This window comes from Prionailurus viverrinus, chromosome E2, assembly GCF_022837055.1.
Source record: "Prionailurus viverrinus isolate Anna chromosome E2, UM_Priviv_1.0, whole genome shotgun sequence".
Taxonomy (NCBI): domain Eukaryota; kingdom Metazoa; phylum Chordata; class Mammalia; order Carnivora; family Felidae; genus Prionailurus; species Prionailurus viverrinus.
Window position 1 is genome coordinate 40,325,863 of NC_062575.1, and position 15,340 is coordinate 40,341,202.

General features: G+C 44.9%; 1 protein-coding gene across 1 annotated transcript in view; it reads left to right on the forward strand.

The window, feature by feature from the left end:
• The first annotated feature begins 14,326 nt into the window (after nucleotides 1–14,326).
• ZNF536 (zinc finger protein 536) overlaps nucleotides 14,327–15,340 on the forward strand; it is a 435,554-nt gene continuing 434,540 nt past the window's right edge. Inside the window, exon 1 of the mRNA XM_047836663.1 lies at nucleotides 14,327–14,399. The gene's annotated coding sequence lies outside the window, so the exon portion shown is untranslated. The remainder of the gene's footprint in view (nucleotides 14,400–15,340) is intronic.

Here is a 15,340-nt window from a genome sequence, read left to right on the forward strand (position 1 = left end):
TAAAGGAAAGAAAGAGTAAAAGGGTTTCATGTTTAAAGTATGAAGTCTTGATCAGATGTCTTAGGTGGAAGCAGTCTGCCTTGATGTTAGCTCCTTCTCTTCCTCACCAATTTGCTTGGGAGGCCTCCATCATCTGCACAGGACAGCGTGTGAGGTGGAGCCTTCTTTAGCTGTGAGATGTATACCAACAGTTCTAGTCCCTGAAGTTTGGCTGCCATATGGGTAGTGAGGAGGACCTGTCTACAATTTAAGGGAAATCTTTGTTCTTAGTGATTTCAAATTGGAGGGTGGGAGGAAATTGGAAATTTCAGTTTGCAGTGTCATAGCCAAATATTTATTTGAGGAAACTAAAAGAATTCAGGACAGAGTCCAATTAACAGGTGTATAACAGAACATCAAAGACAATTAACAGGATTAGAATCTAACATCTATAAAGGTGGAACATAATTTTTCCCTCTACCATTACCCCAATTTTTTTTCCCAAAGATCACAGTAAAACTAATTTGTATTAAACTTGGCCTGATTATTTGCATAAGTGCAGCAAGAATAGTGACTGATCATATAAGCTCTTTTTAAGACTGCTTTGCTGGAACATTTCATAAGGAGTCTTAGATTGAACTCTTAAAAGCCCCAGAGGCCAGGAAGGCAAGCCAAGGACTCACCATCATATTTTACCTGCAATACCATTCCAGTAAAAGCCCGGGTAATATAGCCAATATTTCCAGTTGTGTCCCATTGCAAGAACAGATCCTTACTGAACTTATGGAAACAACTAACTATATTTCCATGAAGAAATTTAAGGGTTTCTATATTCTAGAGGGATCACGTAGGAAGAAAAAGTAAATGTTTCATCTTTCTTTACAAAAATATACTGTAATTGCTGTAATTTATATATAGCTTAAGAGAAAAGTTCTTTAAATCTGGAAAAAGAAAACATTAGGTAACTAGTAATGTTTTCAAATAAAGAGTCATTAAAAATTATAATCATTCTTCTCAGTAGTCTGCTTGAATCCAGTTTTTCCATTAGTTCTGGAAATTTTTACCCAATTCAGTTTTTTTTTTTTTGAGAAGAGAGAGAGAAAGAGAGAGCGTGAGTGAGCTGGGAAAGGGTAGAGGGAGACAGAGAGAGAATCTTAAGCAGGCTCCACACCCCGCGTGGAATCTAGGGGCTCAATCTCACAACCCTGAGATCATGACTTGAGCCGAAATCAAGAGTCTGATGCTTAACCAACTGAGCCACCCAGATGCCCCTAGTTTTATGATCTTAAAGTTGTCAGGAACCTGTACTTGTCAAAGCCCTTCCCATGAACATTACTGAAGATGAAGCACTTTTGCAGGAACGCTTTTGCAAAAGCCTCAGAGTAAAACAGTAACTCTATGAATGACAAAAGATAAAACATGCCCATTGTTAAAGATCTGATGATTACAATGGAATTTACTTATTTCTGTGACACTCAACATTGCGAAATGATAACTGGCATTATGATGATAGCATTAGCCCAGGGTATATTAGACTTTAGCAATTTCATACTATTTCGGAAACACTTAGAACATGTACCTATACAAATACAACATAGAGGAAGCTTACTATTTTCTTGTTTGACAATGCTGCCCATGTTATTTAGCTATAAAGAAATCTAATTTAACATCTCCCTTTTCATAAGGAGAGAGAACAAATTTTTTGAGATGTTCCAGGGACCCTCTGGAAAGTCCCAAAGTTATTTCAGGGCCAAAAGGCTTTATTTAGAATTTGATTTTGGGAATTTTGTCGAAAATATCAAAAGGTTTAAAAACACTTGGTCAAATAGCATCATAGCCCATGGTGAGACAATACTTAGTTATCTATTGAACCATAGTGACAATTAAAGACTTCTAGGAAAATACGGAAAGTTAAATAGTTGAAAAATTAAAAAAAAACACCTTAGCTGTTTTAATAGAGAAAACTGAAGTAATCAAGGACATGATGATAAAGTTAAAATGAAGCACAACACATTATTTTGGTAAGACACAAAAATTTCTGCTTTTTAGGCAGATTACTTAACAGGTAAATAAACTTTCACTATCTATTACCAAAAGGAGACCAAATGTCCAAGAAAACTTTGTCCTTTTAACAGAGAGGAAATTAATTCTAATTTTTCACTAGTGTACTTTTTATATGAAAACCCATTTTTAAACATAAATTTATTTCATTCTTAACCAGCCTGACCACACATAAGTTTCTTTCCCCAGATGCTTTTTCCATTAAACCTTTTACATTTTTTTTCTTATGTGAAAGAGAAAACTCTTTCCCATTCTGAAATAACCAATCTCACTTTATTTAAAAAAATTTTTTTAAATTGTTTATTTATTTTTGAGAGAGACAGAGACAGAACATGAGCAGAGGAGGGGCAGAGGGACAAAGAGACACAGAATTCAAAGCAGATTCCAGGCTCTGAGCTGTCAGCAAAGAGCCCAACATGGGCCTTAAACCCACGGACTGGGACATCATTACCTGAGCTGAAGTCAGCTGCTTAACCAACTGAGCCACCCAGGTGCCCCACCAATTTTACTTTAGAACAAAAATCACTTTCTTCCTTTCCTTCTTTTTTCTTTCTTTCTTTCTCTCTTTCTTTCTTTCTTTCTTTCTTTCTTTTTTCCTTTTTTTTTCTTAACAAAAATGCACCTCCATTATTCATAGCTTCTTTTACTGAAAACACACATCCTACTTTTCTTGTATATTAAGATGTTTCCTTTATTATTTCCAGTAGCTCTGATAATATATATTAGAATTTTTAGCCCTAAAAACTTTAATTTTTAGTGAAAATAAAGAAGCAAACAATTGGGAACTGTCCTTTACATTAGCATTCTGTGGCTTGATGTTATACATTTTATAAATAAATACTTTTTATAATTTTCAGAAATGTATGCTCCCTCATAGTAATTTTCTCAGCGTGGCACAAAACGTGTTTACTAATAGATCCAAAATATCTTTAGTTCCTCTGTAAAGAAAGTCAAATGTGGAGAAGCCCATTGTTAGTAATTATTTTTGTTTGTGTGTTTTATCTTACTTGGAAATGATCTAGATATTTAATGACTATCCATTATTTAAATTAACTTAGCCAAACTTTAAGGTTTCAGGTTACCAAAAATAATTGGGGAACTATTTTTAAAAATTACCTAAAAACTTTTATCTTTCTTACATCTATTTAATTTACTTGCTCTCAACAATTGCATTGAATTACTCATTAAGTTTCGATTATACCAAGTCCTTTTACTTGCTGAGAAATTTTGTAACAGGGATAACGTGAACTTATTTGAATATTAAACCCACTAAGAATAAAAGTTGTGTGTCTGCATTATATTAGATGTTGATAACTGTAAACACATGTCTATTTTAATTAAACCAACAAACTTAAGCAACAAACTTAAATTAACTTTAGTACCAAATATTTTCTCAGATTACATGAACCTGAAAAGCATTTGGGTTAGTTTCTGTTACATGTCTGAGAATGCTACAAGTCCTTAATTCATGTAAGTGCTTAATTCTCTTCAAGCCAATTAAATAGGTCTTTTTTTACAAACTGATTTTAGTAGTACCATCCAGAGGTAGAAAATACCACACACCCATAACACATATACATATGTATATATACATATATACACACACATAAACATATAGGCAGATACAGAAACCATTTACAGCTTCCATTTTAAAATTCCTGCTATGAATAAAATACAATAATACAAACTAGTATACTCACTAGTTATAAAAACGTTGACTCTAAGTTGTTTCTCTGGTAGATGAAATAAGTTAAGTTTACTTGCTCAGGTGGCTAAAGCTTTTTACTAATATTTGTGGTGAAGACATTTAAAATATTTTTCCTTCCCCTAAGTTTTAAATGACCTTTCCCTTTGGGTACGTAGTTTCATTTCAGCTTAGGGGAGAAAGCCTAAGATAATTTCTATCAGGCTCTGAATATCAGCTTTCAATCTGGCCAATTTCTGACAACAGAGCTCCTTAAAACCACTTTTAAATATCTTTCCAGTTTTTAGCTGGAAACAGTAAGTAGTTCTGGCAGCATTGGAAAACCCATGGACTTAAGTTCCCAAAGAGGATGCAAAGATATTTCACTCTACTTGGGCGCTACAGGCAGAGATCTGGAAGACAGGGCTCCAGTAAGAAATCTCATCCTTCACTGGCTTCTGCCAGTTTTCCCAGGATCCCCTCTGCAGGCTCTGCTATCTGCCAGAATTTGGCAATATTTTTCATCAATTACATTTTAGTTTCTCTTGTCTATTTAAGGGAACTACGTGGCAGTCTACCAGAAAATCCCTCAGAGTCCTGTCAACTCTGGGAGAAGCCCTTTGAGGGTAGATACGGGGGTGTCTACACTTGGTGCTAGCTTAAAGCTACACTTGGTGGACCTCCGTTTACTGTCTTGTGGCCCCCTCTAAATGGGAAGATGGTTTAGACACAGGATTAGTAGAATGAGGGCTCAAAGGAGGATGGAGAGGAGCAGTAGGACTTATGTCAATCTTACAGTGTTGTTTTAGGTACTTCTTGTATCTTTAATTTTTTACAACAAGTCTTTCAGTGAAGTTATTTTGGAATTTTTAAAGCCTTTTGGAGGCTTCTGCATGCAATTAAAATAGGTACCCCATTCTGCTTGCTTGATTTGGGAGTCCTTGCTTTCAAGTGCACTTCTTAAATGATCTTATCTAATTGGAACGCTCCCCATAATGGCCATTGTAACAACAGGTTGTTCTTAGTAAGATGTTGGCATTTTTGTATAGAGATTTACAGCTTCCAGAACCATAGTTCTTAGATATAAAATAGGCAGGTGTATTAGAAGGTGATATGCTCAGCTCTTTGAAATTTAAGGATTCCATTTTTATTATTACTTTTTTTTTCCAGCTAAGCCTTTGGGTCTCTTGGAGCCAAACTAACACTCAAAAGCGATGTGCCTCGGTGACTGGGGATTGTGTGGTATTTTACAGTTGTACCTTATTGCATGGAAATTTTCTTGAGTTTGGCAGATGACCTAGTGTCACTCTAACCCATTTTGTGACCAACTCCCATGGTTAACACAGGAGTCTTTGGGTTAGGTGGAGAGTCACCAATTTTGCAGCTGCAACATCTTTGGTCAACACAAAACAAGACAAATAAACCAGGTGTGTCTTAAGGTATTGGCAGTACCCAATAGATATTACTATGTCCTGGCCAAGAGAAGGCTCTGTGTATACCACCAGCAATTCCTGTGAAACTTGGGACTAGAGAAAGGGCTGAACCAGGAGACTCCAAAAGTGAGTACTGTGGACTGGACTGGGTTTCCAAAAGGGGAATTACATACTGGAAAGCCAATTAGATTGGAAACTCAACACAAAGACAGCAGAGCTCAGAACCCAGAGGAACTGACCCACAGCCCTTAGAAACAGTGAGAAGGACAGAACACTCAAAAGAGTTCACAGGTATCATGCCTGTGTTGTCCCTGAAGCCAGTGGAAGTCTCCTTCAGTCCCACTACTGCCGCCAAATCTGCTAAAAAACAAATGCAAATATGCATTGAAAATCTAATTGGCTTTTTTCATGATTCATGAGTCTGACTGCATCCCATCTAGGAAAGGCTCTGAAGAGCTGAACAAAGTGAGAGACTTTTATAGGCAGATGGAAGCAGGGACAAGGAAAGAGTGAAACCTCATTTTTCTTTGGAGGGTGGAAGGGGTCTATCCAGCAGATTACCTCACTACTGCTGACCAGGAAATTCCACATTGATTGGTTAAGGTTTACTCCTGGGGGAGGTTGAAACTGCAGTTAGGTTAGGTATTAGGTCTTGGTTTGCTGATGTGGGGCTCAGCACAAGTGACTCCATTTTGAGCTTGTTGCCTTTTTAAAAACAACAGTTAGAGAATAAAAGCAAGACACAGAATTGCTTATAGAGAATGATTCAAAGTTTGTGAAAAAAATGATATGCAGAGAAGAATTCTTGGAGGGAAATACACAAAAAGCTAACAGGGTGACATTAAGGGAGATATAATCATTTTCTTTGTGCATTCTTATGTTTCTAATTATTCTTTAATGTGCATCAAGGGTTACTTTCTATCAGAGAAAATAGCCATTAATTCTTAAAAGTAGCAACTGATTTCTACTGCGGGCAACACATTTTAAGCAGTGATATTCATGTATTCATTCATTCATTCATTCATTCATTCAATTTGTCAATAAAGGTTTAAAAAAAGTACCCAACATATAGTATGAATTATTTAAGTGTTAAAACTAATTTCTTGATTAGTTCCATCAAAATTCCCTCATACCATACTGTGCCAAAGGCTGGGGTAGGCCTGGGGTCTAGCAATGGAGTGGGCTTGGTGTCTGTCTTCTAGAAGCTCCTAGCCCTGAATGGGGAGGGGGTCCCACAAGCAGAGCCTTAGATGGCACTCCTTGAGCGGCCAGCTGTAACCGTGGCAGGTCCACAGATTGGACTCTCAGAGTCAGAGGAGGGCTGGATGAGCTGGGTGTCTCAAATGTCTCAAATGCTGACCCAAATGAATAAATTTGTCCTCAGTCACTAGTATGGTTTCATATTTGCCTTCTTATACACTTTGGTGCCAGTCCCCAGTCTCCACTCTGCTAGCCGACTTTCCCAGGCACAGACCGCAGGATACCCTGGAGGATTCTAGAGCCCTCACGGGACTCTAGAGCCTTCAATAACTGTGGTTGCAAGGGCAGGTACAGACTCCCAGAGATTCTCCAGGGATTCACGCACACCATCTCTGAGCTACTCCCATCTCCCCCTGAATGACACCATCTGATTCAACTTTGTCCCCCACTTTTTAAAAAACTATTTATTTAGTTAAGTCTATTCATTCATTTTGAGAGAGAGAGAGAGAGAGAGAGAGAGAGAGAGAGAGAGAGAGAGAAAGATTCCTGAGCCTGATGTGGGGCCCGATTTCATGAACCATGAGATCAGGACCTGAGCCAAAATCCAGAGTTGGATGTTTAACTGACTGAGCCACCCAGGTGCCCCAGCTTTGTCCCCCACTTGGAGTCTGGTACCATCAACATACATTTGACACTCAGCACGTTCCCCTCCTCCCATCTCCCTTTTCTGATTTCCCAAGATCCATATGACTCAACTTAGCCTTTTGGTGGAATCAGGATTTAAAATGAAGTCTCTGTAGTGATATTACTTCCCAGGATGAACCTCTTAGCCCCCCTGGCTCACTGCCCATTCTGACCTCCATGGTTTGTGCCCTGGGCAAATTCAGGGGAGGCTCACTCAGGATTCTGAGTGTTGGCCAGAGTCAAGGGACTTATTTTTTGCCTTAACTTGGTCATTCTCATTTGATTCCCACTTTCTTCCTTGAAGATGGTGATAGACCTCAGCATTTACCCAGGGAAACACTGGGGATGATTCTTGGTAATTCTGTCTGATGTATGTGGACCAGCTCACAACTGTGAGCCAAAAGCTAGCTATAACATTTTCTGGAAAACTACATTTTCCCAATATTTGGTCCCTTTTGTTTCTAGTGGCAAACAAAACTGACACCTCTTCCCAAGGTAAAATCAGGCCTGAAAAGTGGAACTTTGACAAAGCACACGTCATGGCTGTGTGCCAAATGGTAGACACATTTAAAACATGGGAGGAGAATAATAAAGATACCAACATCTTAAGAAAATTAGTTCTTGGATTCCCACCAGTAGTTTTATTTCATAACATGATACTTTGTTTTAATTTGCAGTCTTAAAAGACCCCCCCGCCCCCAAATTTAGAGATCATGGGCTATTTCATTGATTCCTGTGCAGGTAGACACAGCACAAGCCACATTCTGACCAAAAAGTCCACTAGCTTTATGGTCCCCCACTCCTCCAAACCTAACTCAAAATCAATGATGGCTGTTGCAGGTAAGTGAGGGACCCAAAGTGGATGCCCAGTGTCCATCCAGGATATTCCAGCTCCACAGTCTTGCAAAGGAGCAGGAATGCATTGTTGTAACTCTATCCAGTATAGCTCAGCAGATTTTCTTGGCCTTTGACTAATTTATACAAAGACACCATGAAGACATCCAGGTGAGCCCCACTTTAAAATATATGACCGAGGGGCGCCTGGGTGGCTCAGTTGGTTAAGCGTCCGACTTCAGCTCAGGTCATGATCTCGCCATCTATGAGTTCGAGCCCTGTGTCGGGCTCTGTGCTGACAGCTCAGAGCCTGGAGCCTGCTTCAGATTCTGTCTTCCTCGCTCTCTGCCCCTCCCCCACTCACGCTCTGTCTCTGAAAAATGAATAAACCTTAAAAAAAATTAAAAAAAATATGACCGAGATAGGAAAATTACAATTATAAATAAATTACCACTAATTTGTTATTTCAGAACCCAACCATTCACTTTATGAAAGACGTCTGTTGAGATGCCTTCAATAACTAGCTGTCCCAATGCAGTAAATCAGATTCAATTTACAAAAATTCAATTTACAAACATCTTTTTTGGAACAGAGCTACTATGCAAAGCAAGGCACACCTGTAGCTCTGAGACTTCTCGCAAGTTTGCTGGCTGCTCTTTTGCCCAGAAGAGCATGAGGAGTCTGACTTCTCCCTCCCTCCCCCTGCCCCACACACCTTGCTTCCATCTTGTTTGTGAGTTTTCTGACCCCTGGTCCAGGTATTCCTTGTTTTCATCCAATGCAGAGGGTATTATCAGGCCTCCTTGCTTCTGTGGCAAGTGACAGAAAACCCAAAGCAAATGGAATTAAGGTAACTGTGGGTATTTGCCAGCTCACAAAACGGAGAGATGCAGGGATGGTACTGGTTTTGGGTGTGGCTAGATGTAGGGCTTAACACAAGCAGGGCTGTTTCTCCATTTCTGTGGGTGCCATTCTCAGACTCCTCCTTGGTGACCTCTGCAAGTTCTCTGCTCTCCTGTCTTGGTGTGAGGATGGGGACCACAGCTCTCCAGCAGCTCAACCCCACCACTGGTGTGTATTTAAAAATAAAATACAAAATTCATTCTGATTGGACCAGCTTAGGCCACATGCCCATTCCTGGACCAATTACAGTGTTCAGAGAGCTATGATGTACTGATGGGCTGGGACCTGAAGCAGGATCCCTGGCCAGATGCCCTTAGGTTAGGAAGGAAAAGCAGGGGCACCTGCTGGGATAAAGGACATGTTCTGCCAGGACAAATAGATGTTACCATGTTAACTTCTTCTCTTTGTTGGAAAAACCAGAAGCGGTGTACAACTTTGGTGGGGGGGGGGACTTTTGGGAGAGCGGCATTCCAGGTCTTTATAAAGGTATGTTTAAAAGAGGATGCTGGAGGAGGTAAGGATGGGAATGACTGGCCTCTGCTTGGGGTGGGGGTCCTGTGGCCAAGGACCAATAGTTCATGGCAGAATAGCCACGTAGGTCAGACTCTTCCCAAGTTCTCCTTATTGAGGGATCACCTCTCTCACCTCTGGTGGCACACCTCTGAACCTTGCTCTCTGGGGAGTCTTTGAAGGCTCATTCACCCTGAGCTGAGAAGTCTGCTCCCTCACCTCCATGGAGAGAGATGCCTGACCTCAGCAGCAGAGAAAACTGTGTAGGGAGGAGAAGAAAGCCTCAAGGTTGAGCCTCAGGCAGGCTTTCCCCCGAGGAAAGGAGAGCACTTGGTCAGGGAAGCAGGGACTCTCCATGAGAATCCAGATGGGACCCTGTAGGTGTCTAGACGAATTCCCCACCAAACACATGGGCCTCTACAGATCTCTCAGCATCTTTCTTCTGCTTGAAGAAGGTGGACCTAAAGGAGACTCCTAGGACCACTGACTTTCTGTGAACCCGAGGGCTTGACAGATCATTGGAGGGTATCTTTATACAGTGGGGAAACTGAGGTCTGGGGTGGGGGAACTTGGTTCTGGTCTCCCCCTCCTTTCCCGAGCCCAAGCAGCACCCAAGCATGCTCTCCCTTGTGTGCTTCACTCTTTTAGTCATAGGTAATGGCCCGTTCTTTTTTTTTTAATTTAAAACAATTTTTAATGTTTATTTTTGCATGAGAGAGAACAGAGTGCAAGCAGGGAAGGGGCAGAGAGAGAGAGACACAGAATATGAAGCAGGGGAGTGGCAGAGAGAGAGGGAGACACAGAATCTGACGCAGGCTCCGGACTCGGAGCTGTCAGCACAGAGCCTGACACGGGGCTCGAACTCACGAACCCAAGATCATGACCTGAGCTGAAGTCAGATGCTCAACCGACTGAGCCACCCAGGCGCCCCAGTGATGGCCCTTTCAATGGCTAGGTTTTAACCTGTTGATACCATGAGAGAAGCAGAGTAACGAGGAACAGAAGGGGGGGGGGGAAGTTGAGCAGTACAGAAACAAAAACAAGATGAGTGCTGTTGTCACAGGAAGTGCAAGTCTAAAGCAGTGGTTGGGTAACATTTTATGAATCACTGCCACTTTTGGTAATCCAAGGGAGGCGGTCAGAACCAATCTATTGTGTGAGAAGCATTACTTTCAGAGGAGGCACCCGTAGAAGCCAAGCACTCATTACAAGATGCTCTTATGTTCCAACATGGTGCAGCTCCCCAGGCCCTTGCTTCTGAGCTGGTACAGGAGTCTTACCACCTCGATTCTTGCCCACGACCACCTATCTTGCCAGCCCAGGCTCCCAATGACTTTCATCAGTTTCAAGAAGTCAGAAGGCTGGTGTCATCTTGAAGAAGACATCACACGAGTGGAAAGTCCTGATCAGAGTCCCCGGGGCGAATGGCAGACCTCCACCTCCACTGAGGTCTGGGGTGGGGGAACTTGGTTCTGGTCTCACACCCAGAGGGCTGTGAGGATGGGTGAGTGCAAGGCTCTGGGATGCAGGGATAGAGTGAGGCTCTGGGAGTCTCTGCTGAAACTCCAGCCACAGGGGTCCAGGCCTCGCCAAGCTGCGCAGCAGCGCTGAGAAGTAATCCAGAGTCTCAGAAGGAGCAAAGGAAGTCAGTGAGGAGAGGCCTTCGGGGAAGGGCCGGAGCTAGAGGAAAAGGGTGGAGAGGCCCAGAAATCCTGGACAGGGAGAAGAGGAGGTGGCCACCAAACACATGGGGGTGGGGAGACTCTTCTGTGCTTTAGTGGGATGCAGGTAGGCGTCAAGTTTCGGTCTCTGGAGGACGCCAGGCCTCTGGTCATTGTCCAGTGCTCCTCACCTCTCACCTTGACTCCCACCTCCAAGGCTCCGCTGCCCTGTGAAGTCTCCCAGTGCAGCCCCAGGGCAGCCAGCGCGAGTCCTCAGGAAACGCAGAGCGCACGGGCGCCGACAGGGGGCGCCAGCGAACTCGCCCTCCACGCCGCACCCCCCACCCCCGCCCCGCTCCGCGCTCGAATCCTCAGCAGGGCTCAGGCGGTGGGGCGCGGCCTCCAGGTGGTGGGCGGTCGCTACCGGGTCGGTCAGGCCAGTTGAGCCGCACAAAACCTCTGCGGCCTCTGAACGGCTGTGCGCACCAGTCGAGGTCTCCCAGGTCGCCTGGAGTCGGGCCCTCCTGAGGTGCGCGGCCTTCGAAGGCCGCGGCCACCTCGGGCCTGGAAGACGTACCCCGGGTCAGGAGGCCACCACTCGGGACCAGCCCATATAGACGCTGCGAAGGGCCCCGGGACAGTGCCAGGGCGCGCGGTCCGGCTCCCTGCTTCCTTAGGTCCAGGCGGGGGCCGGCGGCTTGAGGGTTAAAAGGCGACTGCCACCCCCATTCTCTTGGGGAGAAAGTGCCTTTTCTCCAAGTCCATATGGCCACTTCCTTTCGACCTGCTCGGCCCTGCTCGCCTCTTTGTCCGAGCTGTCACTTATAAAGAATCACTTGACTTACAATAACAGGTTCAAAAGACGACAGAGTATAATCAGTTGATCCACGAAGAATTGAAATAAAGAACACCCCACTGCTCCAGCTATCATTCCCATAGAGATAGTGATATCATTGATGTGATTGCGATGCTAATTTCTATACAAGGGGAAAAAAAAAACCTTGTATTTTGGAATTTGTTCAAAGAGAATTTCAGACACATCAGATTGGAAAATGAGAACTGAATTCCTAAACTTTTTTGGGTAGGCGGGGGCTTTAAAAAAATTTTTTTTAACACCACTGCAAAGATTTAAGTGGACTTTAAGAATCTCATAGAACTAGCCTGTTGGGGGAAACACTGTTTTCTCACTCTCAGAAATCCTGGGGAGAGACAGACAGATAGATAAATGATGGACAGATATAGATTGAGAACGCCCTGGGTATTCAGGAAAGAGTCCGAGGGTGCAGGCATGGGTGACCAGGCCGGGTGCCCACTGGCGGGGTGTGCACAGAGGAGCGGACCATAGGCAGTGAGGTTCCAAGGCCAGGTGCCAGGGACAGTTGGGTTGTGTCTGTACCTGAGCCCCTAGTCCGGCCCGCTGCCCAGCTGCTCCTCTTGGTGCGGAGTTTTTTGTACCTAACCTCACTGTTGCACCGGTCCTTTGCCACTGAGTGCCTCCTTCCACAGGATGGGGTGGGGGGTAGGGAGGTTGTGTCTGCTTCTTCTTTATCTTTGCTGTTTATGTATTGTGATGCCCTGGTTTAAAACCTGCCAGTCATCTTAGAGGAACTCAGTTCAGGCAGGCCAGAACAAGTCTTACCTGAATCAATGTTTTAAGTGTCCCTGTGGCTTGGCGTTTTGAATAATCAATCTGTCTCCAACCCTTCTTAATCATGCACAACACAGGCCTCTCTCTCTCTCTCTCTCTGTGTCTCTCTCTCTCTCTCTCTGTCTCTCTCTCTCTCTCCCTCCCTCCCTCCCTCCCTCCCTCTCTCCTCCATTATTTGTCAACTCTTTTGGATCCTGTCTTTCTGCTATTAACATGCCCCAATGTCACATGCGAGTCTTTTCTTTAAAACAAGCTCCTCATTGGTGTATCTGGATACTTCTTTTATTATTATTACTGAATCTTTTTTTCCCATAATGACACCAGGATCATTATATAATCCCATAACAAAGAGGCTTTTGAGGCACCAGCTTTTGTCAACTCTAGGACAGAGAATCCATAATTGCATTATTCAGCTTTTTCCCCCCTTCTTTCCCCCTCTCCCTTGCTTCGCAGAAACCCAACCTCCTGCATCACTCACATCTCTACCTTGTTACCTCGCTTTACATTATTTACCAAAGCGTTTGCCTTGAGGACCAGCATTTACAAAGTTGCCTTAAAAAAGTTATTTTGTTTGATAATTAAGTCCTGGAGCCCACCGCGTGATGATTATTCTGGACCCATAAGGCAGAGAACCTGCGTGACGTTTTTCTCGAAGTTTAATTACCGTATGCTAATTTCCTTGCCTACTACGTGATTAATTAAAATCATATTTTCATAATCATTTGGCACTAGTATTGTTTTAGAATTATCATGATCTCCTAAATAGTGTCTGTAAATAAAGTCGCCTCTAATGGCAGGCGCGGGAGGCGAGGCTGAGGACCTCTTCGTGTTTGTATCGCGGCGATTGGCAACATAACTGCCTTATTTACATTAAATACGCCACAAGGTTACAGCGCGGATCAACGTCATTTGATCGCTGATGACTCCCTTAAACGCCCGGGCTGTGACTGATTCTCCGCGTCCCGCTGTCCACCGAGATTCACCCGGGAGTTTTTTTTTTTTTTTCCCCCAGAAAAGAAACAGACTTTAAATAGTTTCAGGAGCAGGTAAGAATTAAGCTTTTTCCTCTCCCCCTCTCCGTCTCTCTCTCCTCTCCCTCTGTGGCAATCTCTCTCTCCCTCTCGGCTGGATAAAAAATTCTTTAGTCAAAGGCAGGAATGCAAAGTAGTGACAAGCGAAGGGGCTGATATATGTCTCAGTAACGAGTCTGACAATCAGAATGTAGCTCTTGGAGAATAGATAGATTTTAATAAGTGTGTTTACATGAGCTCAAGGTCAGAAGCAAGCTGCGCTGTGTTAAATGGTTTCTTAGTTGCTAGACAGAGAGAAAAAATGGACGATCACACACCATTCTTTGTAGATTATTATATCAAGGGTTCAGTCTCTGGCTCATCAAAGCTAAATGCCGCAAGACCTATCTAGTTGCTGTGAATTATGCCAGGGCGACAATGGAGAGCGTTTTTAATGGTACAATGCATTTCACCTACCAGATAGGGGGAGGCCAAGCCGGGGATGGGGATGTCTGCTGGGGCTGGGTGATGAGTATCAATGAACGGGGCGATGCTGAAAAGAGGCAGATGAAAATCGAGCCCGCCCTGCCCCGGCTGGGCTGGGAACAGTTCACAGGGCTCTGCCGAGTGGGCGAGCGAGGCGCGCGAGCAGGGCGCCCGTCCCCCCTCAGCCCCGGAAAATGATCAAGTCAATCATGTGGACATGTTTCATTATTCATTGAACACAATCTTTTACAACGCTCCGTTTACGTGCCCGAGTTTGCTCCCGACGCCCGCGTTTCAATGTTTAAGGTAAGGAAAACAAAGGTGGGGGGGATCGCGGGGCGCGGCGCGGTGGGGGGGGGGGCGGGGGGGGGCGCGGCGGCGGGGGGGGGGGCGGCGTCCGGGAGGTGGCAAAGTGAGTTTGGACTCTTGGCGTGGCCCCCCGTCCCCTCCCCCTCCCCATCTCGGCGAGGCCTGCCGCCGGGTTCCTTCTCGCCCCTTCGCGATTAAAAAATACGGTCTAATTAAATATCCGTGGCTGTGACGTTGGCGAGAGAAGCTGTCAGCGGGGGGAAAAAAGAGGAAGAAACCGGGAAAGCGGCGGCGGCCGGGCATCGAATGGCGCTAGAGAACTTCGGCGGCGAGCGGGACCCGCGCCTGGGCCGCCGCCTCCCCCGCCCGCGGTCCCGGGACCGTTACTTTGAAAAGGAGTCGCCGGGCCGCGAGCCGGGCGCGCGGGCCGGACCCCGCGCCCAGCTCTGGGCCCAGCCCGCGCCCCCCACCCGCGCGCGGCCCGCGCGCCGCTCTCAGGCCCCGGGAAACTTTCAAAAGGGTCTGGGGGGTGGGGGGAGTCGTAGGTGCAGGGGGAGGATGGGGCTGCGGAAACTTCTGCTCAAGTGACTTTCCCTATTTTCTCCTCTGCCTGAGACTCGGGCGCCCCTCGCTCCCTTTCTCCCTTCGCGGCTCGCTGCGGGATTCTGGCCCCGCCGCCGGGGGGGAGAGAGGCTAATTTGTAACCATTTCTTTTTTTTTTTCTTTTTCTTTCTTTCTTCTTCTTCTTTTTTAAAATCAAAGTTAGCTGATGCTTACAGTGTGTCAAACTTGCGGGCGCCAAGGGCCGCTGAGACCTGCCATTTTGTGTTTTCATTGGCCTCCTGTGGCCCGAGAGCCGGGCGAGGCCGAGGTCGGGGTGCTAGGGTCCGAACCCGCGACCCCAGGAAAGGCCGCGTCGCCCGCAAGCACAGGCGCCG